The 17,705-nt window shown below is 36.6% G+C and overlaps 1 protein-coding gene across 3 annotated transcripts in view; it reads left to right on the forward strand.

Moving 5' to 3' along the window:
• The first annotated feature begins 1,314 nt into the window (after window positions 1-1,314).
• Window positions 1,315-17,705, forward strand: part of rhea (Talin_middle and talin-RS domain-containing protein rhea) — a 59,983-nt gene continuing 43,592 nt past the window's right edge. For 2 of the 3 annotated variants that reach the window (XM_018458985.1, XM_018458989.1), the window contains exons 1-2: window positions 1,315-1,582; window positions 16,114-16,231. The gene's annotated coding sequence lies outside the window, so the exon portion shown is untranslated. Of the gene's footprint in view, window positions 1,583-5,089; window positions 5,252-16,113; window positions 16,232-17,705 lie in introns of all 3 variants that reach the window. The other variant, XM_018458986.1, reaches the window with a different exon arrangement.

The following is a 17,705-nucleotide window of genomic DNA, read 5'->3' on the forward strand; positions in this document are numbered from 1 at the left end:
AATTAGGAACGCTTCTCATACAATGCAATTAAAGTCTATAAAAACGGAACATAAAACATCTTTGAGACATTTTAAGTTTTTAAACTTTGCGTTATCTGGGCTAATCAAGGCAGAATATATAAGCAAGAAGCACAAACTCTTACATTAACGCATGACGTACAAGACACAAAAAAAAACTATCCAATCGAAGTCCTTCATTTCATGGAAAGGAAGAAAATGAAGAACTTTGATTGGTTTATTTTCTTATGCATTTCGTGTTATACAAAAGTTTGCTCTCTCCGTTTATTTCTTTACTAATGTAAGTTTCCTTTCATTTGGTTCGTGTTAAATCATACATGTATTTTTTTCGTCTACTTTAGACCCAGTTTCACAACTCATGGTTAACTCTTAACCGTGGTTTAATTTATTCTTCATCTTTTTTCTAATGCTAGAATTGGAAAGAGATGAGAAATGAGTTGAACCTCGGTTAAGCGTTAATCGTGAGTTGTGAAACTGAGCCTAATGCCTGTTTCTATCAATGTAATTTAATTTTAATCTTGGTTCAACTATCTCTTCATCTCTTTCTAATTTCAAAAATTAGAAAAGGATGAAGTGCAAGTTGAACCGAAATTAAAGTTTATCTAAATGCTTCGGTAGTCTAAAGGCTTAGGACGCTCTTACGGAATACAAGAGATCCGAGTTCGACTCCCGGCCGAGGTAATATTTTTCGCAATAAATTTATTTACAGTTTTTCAGCATATTAACATCTTTTTAATAAGGTGCCTGATTGAGCATCAAATTATTAAAATTGCTTGACAATTTAATTACTACAGTAGTTTAATCGCGTTTATAAGTTCGGAAAATCAATTCGGCGCGCAGTTCGAATGACTACAAATATGGTATATATACAAGTATATATATAGTATACATATATAGTAATTCAGATTGAATTATTTAAGCATTAAAGATCTAGCTTCGACCGTTACGGCCATTCCTTCTATTTCTTATTGTTGAATTTTCAAATGTATGGTCCAGTAAAATTCTTATTGTTTATCTACATTGCACCGAACCAAAACTGTACGTAAATACAATAAAATATTCATTGAATTATGAATAAAAAATAATGAAAATTGGTCCAATGAATTCTCATCATGATTTAGGTTATAAAACTATTACTAGAATTCATTGCAAAAATGAATATGTAATTATATAAATGAATCCAGTTATTGTATCAATGAATTAACTCCATTAAATCGGACATTAATTAACGATCATTCATTGGACCAAAAATGACTAAAATTTTGTTCAGTGTGATAGAAATGGGCATAAGTCGGGATTTTCAGCGAAGGGGCGCCGCGGCACCAATGCGTTTTCACGCCACGTGGCCGGCCCTGGTAGTCGTCGTCGCTCGTTGCCGCTGCCGCGCCGCGGCCGTCGCAGGTCGCAAGGCAGGCTGCCGCCGCTGGACGACAGGAACGGCGGAACCGGGAACGGCGGAGTCGTGAGAGTGTTGTCAGACGTAGTGCCCGTGTGCCCCGAAGTGATAAATTGATTTCGTTCGACGGGAGACGGCACCGGCGCGCATCTATGGATATTCCTCGCGGTGAGTAGAGGCGCGTCCCGCCCGGCTCGGAAAATCGGCCGGTCTAACGATTAAAAAAAAAAACGCGCGACCATGCGGCCGCCGAATATATTGATTTTCCCGACGGCACGGAATGGGCGTGCTGCTCGCCGTCGTCGTCGTCCATCCGTCCGTCGGTCGTCCGGTCCCTACGATTCTTCCGCGTTCCCGCGTATTTTATCCCGCGTCGCGGGCATCCGGCCGAGCGATCTTTCCGTCCACGACGATCCTCGCCTTGCCCGATTCTCGCGTCGTCCATCCCTCGATGCGGTTCCGTCGTCGCGTCGAGTAAATAATCGCCGAGCGGAGCTAACCTCAAAGCCGCCTCTCGACGACGGTCGTGCGCACACAGCGAGGTGATACTAGCCAATCCAACGGGTGTCTCCCGAAATAGTGATGATTCACGAACGGGACGACGATTGACAGGAATGACAGGTCAGTCCGCCGCGATTTTAAGATTCGCGGCGAGATGACGACAGTTCGGGGGTTTTTTTTTTTGGAACTTCCCCTACCTTCGTCTTACACTCTGAAACCCCCCTCCCCGAAATTTTTCTAAAATCCTTCAACTTCCATTTCTATCCTTAATTGTTACATCTCGTGTGTTTTGCGGGTTACAGGCCAGTTTCCGGACCCTGCGATGATTCGGGACGCTGGATCGAGAGAGAAAAAACGAGGAGAATTCGTGCGTACGTTCGTACAAATGCGTGCGTGGGAGGGGTCGTTTTCTTATTGATATCTGCGCTCCGGCGGTTTTCGCGTTCGGTTAAACGCGCGACGTTCCAAAACAATAGTCCCCGGAAAATCAATAGGTAGGCCGTGCGAGAGATTAAATAGGGAAACCCGACGTCTCTCGTCCCGCTGACACGTCTTGCTGCTGGAGGCGGAACGTTGTCGCGGTGCCAGATCCCTCCTCGGAATCGAGAGAGTGTTTTCCCAATCTGCCCACGCGTCGCGCGACCTCGGTTGTATCTCGGTTGGCTTTTTTCGGATTTCTTAACGGTTATTCCGGATGCTCGATTTCACCCGATCTCTCGCGAGACGGATAAGATTCGTCGTTAACGACCCACTTTCGAGTCAACAATCGCGGATAAAATGGGCTTGGACCGACCTTCCTTGGCGTTTCGATCAGGCATTAAATTATTGGCTGTTTAACGTTCTCGATGTTTATCTGGAATTTTTGGAAATGGAGTCACTCCGGCTCGCCGAATCTCTTCGTGCTGTAATCGTGGCCATCGAGAGTTCATCTTCCGTTCGTTATTTAATGAGATTGCACTATTTGAAATTGCACTTATATTAATTAAAGAGGAAGAGACGTTATGTAAAAAATTGCACTCACGATGCCATTTGATGTTTCACTACGTTTTGGATTGACATGATACGCGTACAATTTAAAATAGAACTCGATTTGTCAACGGCAGTATTCATAGTCCGTTCTTATTGTAAGACTTAAGTAATGTCTTAAGATGTTGATACAACTTTCTGATTAATTTTATATTTATATTTAGGATCATTTTAAGATTGTACTTAAGACGGTCCTAAATATAAGATCCGATTGTGAATATCGCACTAAGAGAGTCTCTAAAAAGATATTTATACGTATATTATTAGTGAATGTATTGTTGCGTTGTGGATATCTGTCGATTTACAAGATTTTATATAATTATAAGATTAATTTATTATTTGACTCTTGTTATTTGAATTTAATGTTGAAACCGATGTTTAAGAGAGATCGAAATGTTTGTTTTTTTATACTTGTTTCTTTATTTCATTTTTATATTACGACATCTCATTAAATTCAAAACCATTTTTTCTAGGTATTCGAAATTTAAAATAGATCGGTGAGAAGTCAATCGATTTTCAGAAACGAAGAGTCATTCGATTACTTAGTTTGACAATTAGCGATGAATCATTTTATACGTAATCCTTTATAGAGAATCCTGCGGTTAAATTTTCTTCTGTGAAAGATGAAAGAAAATTTATTTCTCTAAACATGAGCTTCTTTTCGTTACATTCTCGTCGATTTTGCAAAAAACCAATTTCTATTTTAACACGACAATTATAATAGGGATTTTTTATCACGTTGATTAATTTTTTTTCTAATCACTATATATCTTTTAATAACGCTAATGGTTTTCTGATCCTCGTGGCAACAATAAATTGGCGGAATAAAGGCCTAATTACAAAATCTTGATTTTGATAAAAATTAAAATAACTTGTTACTTTTTCATTATATCACAAATAGGAACAGTATTAAATGTATATTTATATGTCTTTGAGAAGTTATGTTATAATATTTCTCTATTATAATCAATATTTAAAAAGCTATTTGCAATTTAAAGAATGCACTTAGTCCTTTTTTCCGAATATTTATCATAATATTGTAAGAATCAATAGAAAGAAAAGACTATGAACTGCAGAAATGTTTCTTATTTTCACATTCTTCTAGAAGAAATACGAAATGAATATGAAATACATTTCATGTTTACTTGTATGAAATAAATTGAAATAATGTTCAGTCATCATGTGATAAGTTTTCATAAGATTTTTTAACATAAATAATATGTTGTAATGAAAACACATTATTGTCGTACCATTTTCGTTCAGTCTCCAGTAAAAATCTCATTAATGATTTTAAAACCATTTATGCCCTTTTTTCATAGATTGTATCATTTTCACAATCACAGGATAATCGAAACACGTTCATATTTAACTAATGTAAGCAACATCAATTCCTTGTTTATTTACGTTAATCTCCGGAAATAGAATCTAAATAGACTTATGCCTTTATTCCGTCAATCCCCTTAATTATCATTATCGTTGTCGTTGACGGCTTTTTCGAAGAGAGTACGAATTTTTAGTGACATAGACAGTAAATGAATAATTTTATTTGCCTTGTGCTTCCCGCTTGACATGCGACATAATTGGAAGCGGAGCTTCAATTGAAATGATAGCAGTCACAAACCCCAATTTACGAATTCATTATGCGTGACATACGAACAGCCAATTATCCAAACACTGCTCCCGTCAATGTAGAGCATGTTTTCGTGTCTTAATGGGGAGTAGGGCTAATCAAAATTATACCTCCCGCAATCAGAGCGCTAATCAATCTATGATCGCACCGAGAGAATTATTCCGAATAAATACGTAAAGATTGTCCACAAAAGTATAAAAAAAAGGAATATTAATTAAGACATTAAGGAAATGCAGATACGTACATTTAGGATAAAAGCAGGTAATACCCATTTGTAAATTAGCATCACTCAGATATAAATATATTAAGATTTAATATTTATGCAAAACTTAAGCAACATATTAGCTATAACGTCCAATTAATTAAAGTCACCAAACGAGTGTGCAAAGATTAGTCCAAATTATTAAACTAAATTCAGATTTTCATGAAGTTTTTACCAAACGTATTATTAGATCATAAAATTATACCGGTGAAAGCATTTTATGATAGCAAAATGATAGTATAAGTGGAACCCACAGATCATCCTACTTCTCGGAATTTGGCAAAAAGCTAATGAAAAAGATCCAGGACCCGCAGACAATTCGAATGACAACTCACTGCGAAGATTACCAGATTAAAGAATTGAAGAAGTGGAATCACCGAAAAGAATGAAACATTGTCCGAAAGATCATCTGATAAAGGTATTTAGAAAAAGTGTTATGAAAAATAATTACATTCGCGCGCGCGCGTGATCGGTAAAACAGACGACTTTAGATCTCCTTAACAATTAAAATAGTTAATAGATACGTAATTGATATACTCAAATTACAAGTATAATAAACAAAAAGTTACAATACATTGCAAATGTATCATAAATTCATCACAAGTGTCAAATTTATTCAAAATTTCGATTTGCTTATTATATAAAACCACTTCTTCGATAAGATTTTATAATTAAAAAATTTTTTTTGTTAAAAATAACCTTACTAAAAGAAAAATAGTAAACTGGAAATAGTCACTTAGCAATAGAATAATATTTTTCTATGTGTTTAACCAAGATAAAACAGAAATTACGATACCCAGAATTCTGATAAGTATAATCAGAATTCGTTTTGTTTGTACTTGTTGGTTATAACCAGAACACTTTTCTCAGTGTAAGACCCTTGATTGAAGATATCAAAAATTTTTATAGCATTGCTCACCACGTTTATGAATTTTCTGCATAAATATTTTGATAGCTCAACAAAATTATTTTTAGGTCTGTATGTACTTAGATTTAATTTTTAGATATTTTAATATAACCATTTTTTTCGTGTGTCATCAATGAAAGTAATTTCAATATTAATTTGCTTCGTATGAAGAAAAGTTAAAAATTTAACAATCGATGCGTTTTGATAATAAATAGACATATGACAATACATGTGTATATGTAATTCACCTAAAAATAGACATTCGAAGCTGCATGATCCATCGAAATATGCTAATACGCGTGATAAGTTTTCTTATCAATTCATGCAAAATTATACGAAACTTTACGTTACACAAATTGCAAGTAAAGTATTATAAACCTTATAAACTTTTTGTCTTTTTTTTATGAAGTCCAAGTTATATTGGCGATACAGAGATCGAAATTGACTCTTTAATATGCAATTGATTGCTTATTAATAATTATTAAACGTGATAATGATAAAGTATATCATAATTTGTATTTACAAAGTATGGACAAATCTTGCCTCGATTTTATTTTAATCATCTTGAAAACTTAGAATTAGTTACGAAATAACTTTCTTATTCAATTCAAACAATTCGGTACTCTCTTAAATTTCTTGGAGTGAAATCTTGCTCTCCAAAGGGAACGAAAGTACTGCCACTATTGAATAAGAATGAAAATATTTGCATTCTTGAATAAAAGTGGCAAATCTTCACTCTTTTTTTAGGGCGAGATTTGCTCCAAGATTCTTCGATTAACGCGAAATTGAATTTTCCTGAAAATAAAATGTCGAGATATTAATAATTATCCATGACTATTAATATCTCGACGTTTTAAGTAATTCAGGAAAATTCGATTTCGCGATAAGAATCTCAAAGAATCTACAATGAAAATTGGACTCTGAAATTCTGGCGGACCTTGTATCTGTTTTGAGCGTTCGATGTCATAACAATCCTCTACGCGCGATGTAGTCATCGGCCTTTATTGTATATCAAAATAGTGATGGCAGATTTCCATCGGGTCTGAGTGCCACGGCGATGAGATAAAGCGTGTCCGTCGCTCGTGAATTCATGACGCTCAGATTACGTGTTGCCATTTACGACAAAGCCCGGTAAAAATGGAAGATTCAGTTCCGGTATATGAGCCCCGCTATATATTAATAGCCGAAGAGCGCGCGTACGTCCGGTGTGTGTGTATGTACGTCAGCGCTGGACGGCTCAAATTAGTAATCTCAAATTAGAACACGCACACGCGGTATTGGTCGATATGGCCTTTTCCTCGAAGTTCGTAATGGAGCGCAAAGAAGACGACCGACTTATGTACTCGCGATGGTGACGCATAGTCGCGCGAAACTCATGGCGTCATCGCCGCGAGAGAGAGCGAGAGAATGAGAGAGAGAGAGAGAGAGAGAGAGAGAGAGAGAGATTGTGCGTGTACACCCCGCGGATGCTGCGCTTTGGAGCGCGCACGTTGATAGTAGCCAGTTTGAAGGCCGCACATGTGCATGAAGCGCGTACGCAGATCCTGAATGGATAGCATTAGATCACAATTGTGTCATTGATTAAAAGAACGGCTCAATTCCTTGTTGAAAGCACGAGAGAAGCGATAAAACGGAAAATTCGCTGTTCCCGATTTACATTAAAATTTACGATTTACTTTGCAAATTGAAGTGTTTTTTTTTTTTTGCGATTGACGTAATATTTTTATTTACGCAGAAATAATTTTTTGATACGGAACTAATAGTTTTGCCGAAGCATCTGAAAATAATTTTGTTGGACCATCAAAATAATCGTGTATAGAATATTTAACCTTCCGTCTGCAATCATACTTTTACTCCTTCTGTCTGCAATTTGAATTTTTTGTCGAGTCCAAGTTTTTTTACTATCCTGGACTATCAAAAAAAATTCAAAATTACTTTCTAACTTCTTTATCACATCACCAAATAATGTTTTAACTTACAAAAATAATGTTTAAAACCTTTATTTAATATAAATTGAAACTTGAAACGAAAGTAAGGATGAAATTTAAAGATGAGATGTTTGTTTATGTCAAAAATTGTAACTGGAGGGATATATATATATATATATAAGTTGATTGCTAGAACGTCGAGATTTTTTTACAGCATTATCATTATAACCGGTCTAAATAATGAATTTGGAGCTCCAACTAAATTATTTTTAGATCTCTATTTAAAAATTTTAAGTACTTGAGTAAAACCCTTATTCTTTTTCGTATACGAAGTTATCTTCTCAATAATTAGAATTGCGTATGAAATTGTGTGGAATTTCCAGTTTGATAACTGCAACGAGGTCTGCATATTGTTTCGCAATTTTTCACTGATTCTCATCGATCCTATCTTTTCCCGTAATTCCCGTTCGAATCCAGATGTAGCACGGATTGACGGCAGACAAAGCTGCGGCGGGCATCGACTGCCTCCGAGTGGATTCTCTATAGGAAAGAGTATCTGCTATTTGTCCTGCGTTAGGGTTGTGCACTCCTTCAGCACGTACACCGCTGCCAAGCCACTCGACGATGTTATTGAATTTCTGAGATGGTATACAATGCCAAACGCGTTACTTCCTCGTTCTAGTTTTCTAGATATGGAAAAAACAACATGATTAAAGCTGTTAATCGACAATTGATTGAAAATATTTTATCAATAATAATGCGAACTTTGCGAAAGAAATTTTACAAATGTGTATTACTCATTAAATTTCTTGAAGTGAAATCTTATTTCAAAGAGTGAAGATACTGCCGCTATTGAAAAACAGTGAAAATATTTGCACTCTTGAATAAGAGTAGTAGATTTTTTTTTAAGGAATTTCATTCCAGAAAAGTGAAATCTCACTCCAAAAGAGTGGAAATTTGCCATTCTTATTACCGTTCTTATTACCTGCACTCTTATTCAAGAGTGCAAATGTTTTCACTCTTTTTCTACAGTGTTTTAACTCTTTTGGGGTGAAATTTTCACTCCAAGAAATTTAGAGAGTAAATTCACGATTTCAGCTTCCACGCTCTAACGATGGGTCGAATCTTTCGGTATGTCACCACGCCGTTCTGTAAATCCGCCCGCCGTTACACGTACGCTTAGTATCGTTATTACCACCTGTCCTTCGATACATCTTATTCCTCGTTTTTTCTCGGCGGATCGCTCATCGAGAGCGCCAGAACCCCTATCCCCGTCCGTTCATCCGTCACATTTAATCCACGACCACCCTTGTTTGCGCGGTTTTCGGTTACAACGCGTCTAATGGATTATCCTTACATTCCGCCCTAAGACACCTTCCATCCTGTGTCATCGGCTCGAATGGACGCGCACGCGCGAAGCATAAAAATAACAGTGATTCCGATATTTACCGAACTTATTAGGAGATTTTACCGCGACCGGTCGGCGCGCGGACGAAGATCATCGGGGGAAAGGATATATTGTAGCGTTCACCCATGTATGCCGACGTAGCCATATTCCGTCCTTTTACGCGTGTCAACGTGTTTCCAGATGATATCCTAGATGAGACGGAGAATGTCGAGAATAATTCGATACTTTGAGATACTTTAGTACGATATATCTGTATATTATTCGAACGAAAGCTCGAATTTAAACTCGGGCTCGAATTCGTCTGTTGTTTAAAGTGCGTTTAGGTTTTTTTTAAAACCATATTCAACACTCTAAATTTCTTGGTGTGAAATCTTACTCCAAAAAAGAGTGAAAATCTGCCACTTTTATTCAATAGTGTGTAAATATTTTCACTTTTTTTCAATAGTGGCAGCATATTGAGTATTTTAACTGTTTTGAAATGAGATTTTACTTTTTAAGAAATTTACTATTTAAGAAATTTAGAGAGAATAAAGAATATAAATATCGCTCGATGTTTGCACAACAAAACATATTAATTATAAAACGACCAAATAAACGAGCATACAATGTTGTTTATTAATTATTATTTAATATTAGGGTAATATACCGAATATCTAACGTCTAGACGTTTCGACTCACAGAGTCTTCTTCAATATATAAATTTCAAAGAGCCTATTCTACTATAATTACTGTTATATGTCGGAAAACAGACGAAATCCATGTCAGCTTTAAAAATCACATTAGAAAAGCTGATATGGATTTCGTCTATTTTCCGACATACAGTAATTATGTATAGTAGAATAGACTCTTTTAAATTTATATATTGAAGAAGAGAAAGACTCTGTAAATCGAAACGTCTAGACATTAGATTATTCGGTATATTACCTTAATATTAAATAATAATTAATAAACAACATTGTATGCTCGTTTATTTGGTCGTTTTGTAATTAATTTGTTTAGAGAGAACACTACATGAAAGAACGGTGCACAGAGTATCTAAAAATTTAGCTGGATACTGGTCTGAACATAATTTTATTGCACTATCAAAATAATTATGGAGGAATCTCCATGATGAGCAAGGTTACAAAAAGTTTTGGTATTTTAGCAATCAATTAAAAATCTTATACATAATTATTTTGACGACCCAACAATATTATTTTCAGATTTGTATCTAGTTATATTTCTAAATACTTTAGCAAAACTGTCCTTTTCATCAAGTATTAATTCATCTTATAAACAATAAAAATTTTACTGGATCGTACGTTTGAAAATTCAATAATAAGAAATAGAAGTAATGACCGTAACGGTCAAAGCTAAACTCTTATACTTACTAAAAAAAGATCGAGTGTGAATATATAAATTACTATGAAAGTAAAGAAAGTGAAGAAGCAAATATTTTATTAGAGTAAGTTTATACATTTGAATATTAATCTGAAAAAGAAACGGTCAATAGATAATGACCGCTCGATATTTCTAGAGTTAAGCATCGAGTCAAATTAATTTTGCGAATTTTAAAGAAAAGCTGTCGTTCATAATTTGGAAGGTAAAAATCGCGCGAGTACTGTTTGGGAAAAGGGCGTGCTGCCATTTAATAGATTCTTCTACGAGACTTTTTGTTGTATTGTAATTCAGGTCGCTTTTTACGCGACAAACCTTTCATCGCGAACGTCAAGTCATTAGAACAAACGAGGATCTTTCACGAATCGATGCGCGAGGCGGGTACAGGACGATTCATTGGGTTTACGACCGTTATGATCCTCGCATAACCTACGTGTGCAACAACCCCATTACAGGATTATACGTTATGACTAACACAATGCGCGCTTTATTAGTTGTCTCTTGTGCCATTTTTACGACATCGAGATATTTTATTACGCATTATTCGCGACGGTATATCGCGTTAAATCGTTTGTTAGCTAACGAGCTAGCACACTCTGAAGGACATACTTCTCTTCTTAATCTTATATTTAAAAAAAGAAATTTAATATACTCTTTATTTTCTGCACTTTTTGCGGTTTGTTCGAAGAGTTACGTTTGCGCGAATTTATTGATGAAATAATATTGCATATTTCGTTCCTTATAACGAGATATCTTGATAAATATGCAGTATCGTACTTCATTACTTAAATGAATATTTATTTTAGCTGAAACAGTCGCATTAATCTGGTTACAACATGAAAAATATTGCGCCAAAATGATAACGTTCTCTTTAAATTTGAATCAGATTTAGGATGGGATAATTTAGATCTGTCCAATTTGAGCTCCGGAGCCAAAACGCGAAGTCAACATAAATTCAATATGGATAAGATTTCGGGTCAAGTACATTGACACGCATCTAAGTGACGCTTATCAACACTTTATGTTTCCTAAAATCTTACATTGAATTTTTTTTATGTAGATGGCTTTGGCTCCGGAGCTCAAATTGGATAGGCCTAATTTAGATAGAGGATAATCACTGACATCAGTCCTAAGTATGCCACTGGTAATCAATAAATGAAACGTGAAATCCCTAATCTAGTTAACCTTGTTTTAGTGTATATATAAATTCAATGTATATATGGTACTAGAAGATTGGAAGTATTGGAAGTGACGTGCAATATCGGTATTTTAATTATATGATGCTCAAACTTTCTTTCTTTTTTAATTAAAAATAAAAACAAAGAATAACTCTCGACAATATCAAAATAAGATAAAAAAAAAACTCGGACTAATGAGAGTTTTAGCGTGATAATTAGTGAAGACAGTTATTGAATTTCTAATTTACAAATATTTAATTAATAAAATATGAATAATGATACAAACGTTTCGGCTTCATTTCGAGCTATCTTCAGTGTGTTGAGTTTACCTACTTTTTTTTAGGTGAATTTCACTGATTACCCAGTGTTAAGTATGCTGCCGGATAATCAGTGATGATCTCAATTCGAGAGAGACATTTGCAACGCGTTCCACAGCTTTGTAAAATTCATAAAATTCGATAGACGTTGAATTTTGCCATAGCTATCGCGGTTTGCGTTGTATCGCGATGGGGTTAATGGATTAGCAGCGAGACGCGCTTAACTAAGAAAGTACATTTGAGGCAAGAAGTTCCCGGCGGACGAGATTAGGAGCGATACAATAAATTCGTAACAAGCCGCAACTCAATTTCTGCTTTCTGTCCTTGTTATCTCGTCGTAATGCGATATCCGTTCCTTCGCCATCGTTTTCATGGTCATCATCGTCGACGTAGTCGTGTGTTTGTAATGCGTGTTATAATTTAAGACAACGACTACATAACAAACGCCCACTCGTTTGCATATCGTTCTCTATGTGTACATGGTAATTGACGCAATAGTTAATTTCAAGTAACCATCTCTCTTTCTCTTTTTCTTCTTTTTCTCATTCTCTCATTCTCTCATTCTCGCTCTCGTTCTCGCTTTATTGTACGCAGATGCCCCTGCAAGAATTCCGGAGTGTCGATGCAGCAAGAACAGACCGCGTGTCCACGCCTCGAATTTGATAATCTGCAGCAGCAAAGAAAATGCGTTCGATGCGGCTTGATTAATTAGCAGCAGTCGTCGCGTCGGTCTCGGTGTGTCCGCCTCCACGCTCGTAAATGCAATCAACGCCGCCTAATCCCGGGTATGCGGCCGCAATCGAGCGACATTATCGCCGCGGCGGTTCCGCCGTGCCGCTGCGAAATTATAGGGTACTGCCTGTACGCGGTTGGCTGGAGGATGCTATGTTATGGTTATTGACAGGTCGTTGGCTGTTTCGCAGTTTTGTCGCATTACAAGCACGAAGCGCAGAAGGGAAACGAATCATTCAGTCGCGAATCATCCCGCGCTCGGATCATTCATACATCGGGATTATAGAAACACGGCGTAACACTGAAAAAAAGTTTTTGGTATTTGTGACTGTAATTGCATGTAATATAATTATGATATTTACTAAATGTAAACATATATTTATTCGATTTAAATATAACTGTTTTATTTTGAATAAATATTTATTTACTATAAATAAATATTTCGTTAGTACTATTGGAGTAAATATTTATTTAAAATCTGCAAATTTTTTTTCCTTTGTAGGAATTTTATTTTTAGTTATATATGTAATTATATAATTTTATAGTCATTTTCAGGAATAAGGATAAATAGATATAGAACTATAAATATAATTATTATTATGTACTACATATTGTAGCAGTAAATAAAAATGGAGCTCCTAATCTCTCACAATATTTTGTCATGCAATTTTGTCAGGCACGATACCAAAAACTTTTCTATCAGTGTAGATTTTGAGGGATGCTTTTTAATGTAAAAAAAAAAGCATACATTTTAACGAATGTCACGTTGTCAAAATTAAACGGCAATATGCCGTGATGCATGGAATTAATTTAACAGATGAGCGTCGAAGCAATTTGTTCATTAAGAAAATTTATCATTAATCAATCAGTGAATCAATTAAGAAGTATCTTATACGCTTTATTTCTCTTAATGCGCCATCTCTCTTTAAAAAGAATGCGATTTTTTTGTCGGTGTCACCAGAGGATTTCTAAACAAGTGTAAAAGATCGCACGTCGATTTATCTTCATACGGGACCTTTTAATTAAAGACGCAACGACTGAAAGCGTTGTTCAAAGCGCTTAAGATGTCAACAACGATCCATCTTGTCCGCTTTGCTCGCGCGGGACGTATATATATTTCATTGACGAGTACGGCCCAGGATAGACGACTCGGGCCCACTTGACGCATGCCACACCCTCGGAATCGTCGCCAGAGACGAGTGACCTCGCCTTTCTGCACCCCCCCGAAGAGTCAAGAACGGATTCCAGTTCCGTTTCTGATGCACACCTAAACGTCTCTCCCGCGCTTTACCTCCCCATTCTACCTATTTGCCCCCTTTCGTAATAGAATGTCCATATACGCACGGCGGTTAGGGGTAGCGCTACGCCGATGACGAGAGACCGGAGTGGCCTGTCTGCATGTGTGAAGTAGAATCTCGAACTCTCATTGCACGCGTACGTGTACTATGTGTACAGGTCGGGGGAGAGTAACGTTGTAGAAAGGGTGAGATGAAGAGGAGAGGGTGGGGAGGGGGAGGAGAAGTCGGAACGAGAGGGTGCACATGGATGTGTGCGTGGGTACATGCAGCCAGCATCAGTGGAGCGTCTCGGCGTCGAAGGCGCCAAAGCGTCGCGGCGCCACCCTCGGCGCCCGCCATAACGCCGCCAGCACTCATCCCCTTACTGACTTTCTGTCTCTCTCTTGCTCTGTCTCTCCCTCTTTCTCTCTCTCTCTTTCTCCCCCTTTTCTCCTCTTCTTTCTCTACCTCTGTATCGCTCTGTCTCTCTGCTTTTCCACATTCGCTTCTCTATCAACATCTCTTGCTTCCTCCTCCGTCTTTGCTAACAGCAACCATCTTTCTTTATCTTTTCGCCAACGACGCGCTCGAAATTTGCGAAAATCTTCGAGGCGCCATCCTCCCTCTTCACTGTCGTCTGTCGTCGTCTTTCGAAGAGAAAGAATTGAAAATTCTTCTGCCGTGCAACCGTTTCCGGAACTTTTATCTCTCTTCTTCTCTTGCTTCGCGATGACACGTGCCGGGCACGTTCTATATTGGTAGTGTCGCGTGGATAGGATTACTGAGGCTTTGTTTTTGCGCGAACTTTGCTAGAATAAGTTTTTATGAAGACTCAAAAGCAAAGAATAGAATGTAGATGATTAATTGATAAAGAACTGCATTGTAACTTTGATTCTATATTTGGTTCTATATTTGGTTTTCGTAATTTTTATGCGTATGTGTCGTATACATGTTAAATTGTTCAAATAAAAGAAAATTATAAATACAATATTGAGCGTAATATTAATATATTACAATTTTAATATGATTAATATATTATAATTATATACGTATATAATGTATTACTAGGCGAGAATGAAGGAATTGCGGACATCTAATTGTAAAAGAAAAGTTAAATAAAACTGCAAATTATTTATCAAATAATAAAAGTTTTCAGCCGGGGCCCAAACTGGACATAATCCTTTCTTATATTATTTAAAATAAATATTCAACGTTTTAATTGATATATTTTTTTCATAAATAAGATATTTTTTTAACTGTTGAAGACCGGCAAGTTTTTGGACGACTTTTACAGTTTTAGATTCAGGACTTTGTTGACTATGTAATTGCATCGATTTACTTAAAAGATAACGCTGTTTCAGAACATATCAGCTTCCAGTCCACAGAATAGTAAAAAAAATTTTTTTCCATATTGGAGCTTTATATTGTTATATGTTTTCAAAATAACTATATTATAACTAAATTAAATAGTATTTGCAGTAAAAAGATTTATAAAAAAAACAATTATAAAAGTATTATTATACCGAAATTTGGAATGTAGTGAAGTAATAAAAAGCCATATGAAGTTACATTAATTTACTTCGTAATAAATGTAAGAGTACGCATGAATACAAAATAAGTGAAACAAATAAAAACTTATCTTTTTCGGGAATAAGAAGGAAAAGTTAAAAATGTAATATTGTTCAAAGCACGGCACAATACTAATTGTAAGAGGTACGTCGCATTCGTTTACTTATGTGTGAAAAATTTTGGTGTGTTATATTACTAGTGAATCATGCTTTCGTGATATAATAATATTATTTACACCAAACACACAAACATGAAACAGCATAGAAAGTTTGTGTCTATTGTGTACAGTGCGACTGCTGAAAATCGTCTGTAGCGACTAGATGCTCAAGGCTAATTTTCTCTGCCCCGCCCAGTCCCTCTTCTCTTTTATTATAGACACGAAGTTTCGATATATAAAGAATAAAAATCCAATAAAATTTACTTAAATCATCAAAAGCCGATATAGCGGTTTCCAGTTCTTTAAAGGTTAATAAATAAGACAAAATTTGATCTACTGTACCACATGAATTTATTATCGCCTAGGAATTAAGATATCCGTTCGATATACTGTACAGAAACTTAATTTCGTTACCTTCAATAATTTCCAGATACGCGTGATTGAGTAACGAGAACGAGCGAACGCGGATTTTTGGATTGCGCACACACGAGAGGAGACCTGGAGAGAGCAAGAGCAGCAACGGCGTAAGGAACAACTTTGAGGCAGCGGTAAGTAGCGAAGAGGCCGCTTCCGGCTCGCAAATCGTATTCACGGCTCACTTTCTCGTTCGAAGAACCTCGTAAAAGTGAAGCTCCATCCTGCGCATCCCTCTTCTTCTCGCTTCTTCGATGTGAGTCAGACGAATCGTGAAAGTGCCCGTTATACCCCCGCAAGTGCCATAAACTCACTCACTCTTCTTCTCCCTCCATTTCATTCGTGCAACCCTCGGTCCCTCTTCCTTTTCCCTCCTCACAGGCCCCTGAAATTTGTCTTGATACCAGGACGGGGAGGCTCGTCTCTCGTGCTCAATATGGAATATTTCTGGGCCATAAGCCCGAAAACATAACACTTAATTGCGACAAATATGACCCGTAAAATTTGAATAGGCATTTCGAGATCGGAGGGAGAAATGAAGGGATGAAAAGGGCGAAGATGCATTTCTCTCCATATAGGCGTAAGCAATTTGAGGACGTGTGAATACACGCTAATACGTGCGAATGCACGTTTCGGTTTAATCGAAGCTTTACCATAAAATTCCATCAAAGTCATTTAATATTAACTCAATATATATTTAGGGTGCTTTCCATTTGGTGACACAAGTCTACACAATCGACACAAGTGTCCTTCTATCTTTGTTACTCTTTGAAAGTCAAGAAAGATAAAATGTTTGTGCCGATTTGTATCACTGGAAAGCGCCTATTATTTCTTACACAGAAAGAATGATTTTACTCCTTGAGCATACTTTATATAAAAATTAGGATCTGAGGAGAATGTTGGATTATCAAAATATGTTGTGGCGAATGCGTCGCCACTGCCTCAGCTGCAATGCTATAAAAGCGACAATTATAATTCGGGGAAGGATTGAATTCGAAATTCGCGAGACAAGTATCACATACATATTTAATCTGAAGGCTGCTCAGCTGTTCAAAGTAGGAAAAAAAGGTAAACACGTGAGTCAGCGAGCGAACGAGCGAAAGCGAAGTTTAACGATCGCGGAATTATAGAAAAAGATATATAATTATAAATGTAGCAAATATGGTGCATTACAACATATTTTAACTAGGCCGGATCCTCGATTCAGCCGAGGGTCACGCTGTAAGTAATCTTTCGTTTTTTTTAATGCGAATGGCATACACAGTATAGGCAAATGAAAGAAAAGGAAATCGCGTCGATTTCAAATCGAGGCTAACGAAATCGTCTCGAACAATCTGGAAATAAACAGATTCTTCGAAGACAGGTCACGGGATTGCTTGCAACAAGGAGATTGGCTACGTTTATACCGTGCGCTTAGTCCGCGACCTATACGATAGATATCTTTGTTTAATATACAGGATAAACAAAGACATCTATTGTATAGGTCGCGGCCTAAATGCACGGTGTAAACGTAGCCATTACCGTTTCCCGACACATACGGACGCGAATTGTGTAATCATAATAAAATAAAGACTCAGTTTTATTCTGGCATCGACGATACTTTAATTC

The sequence above is a fragment of the Mycetomoellerius zeteki genome, unplaced genomic scaffold (genome assembly GCF_001594055.1).
Source record: "Mycetomoellerius zeteki isolate Tzet28-1 unplaced genomic scaffold, Tzet1.0 scaffold79, whole genome shotgun sequence".
Lineage (NCBI taxonomy): Eukaryota > Metazoa > Arthropoda > Insecta > Hymenoptera > Formicidae > Mycetomoellerius > Mycetomoellerius zeteki.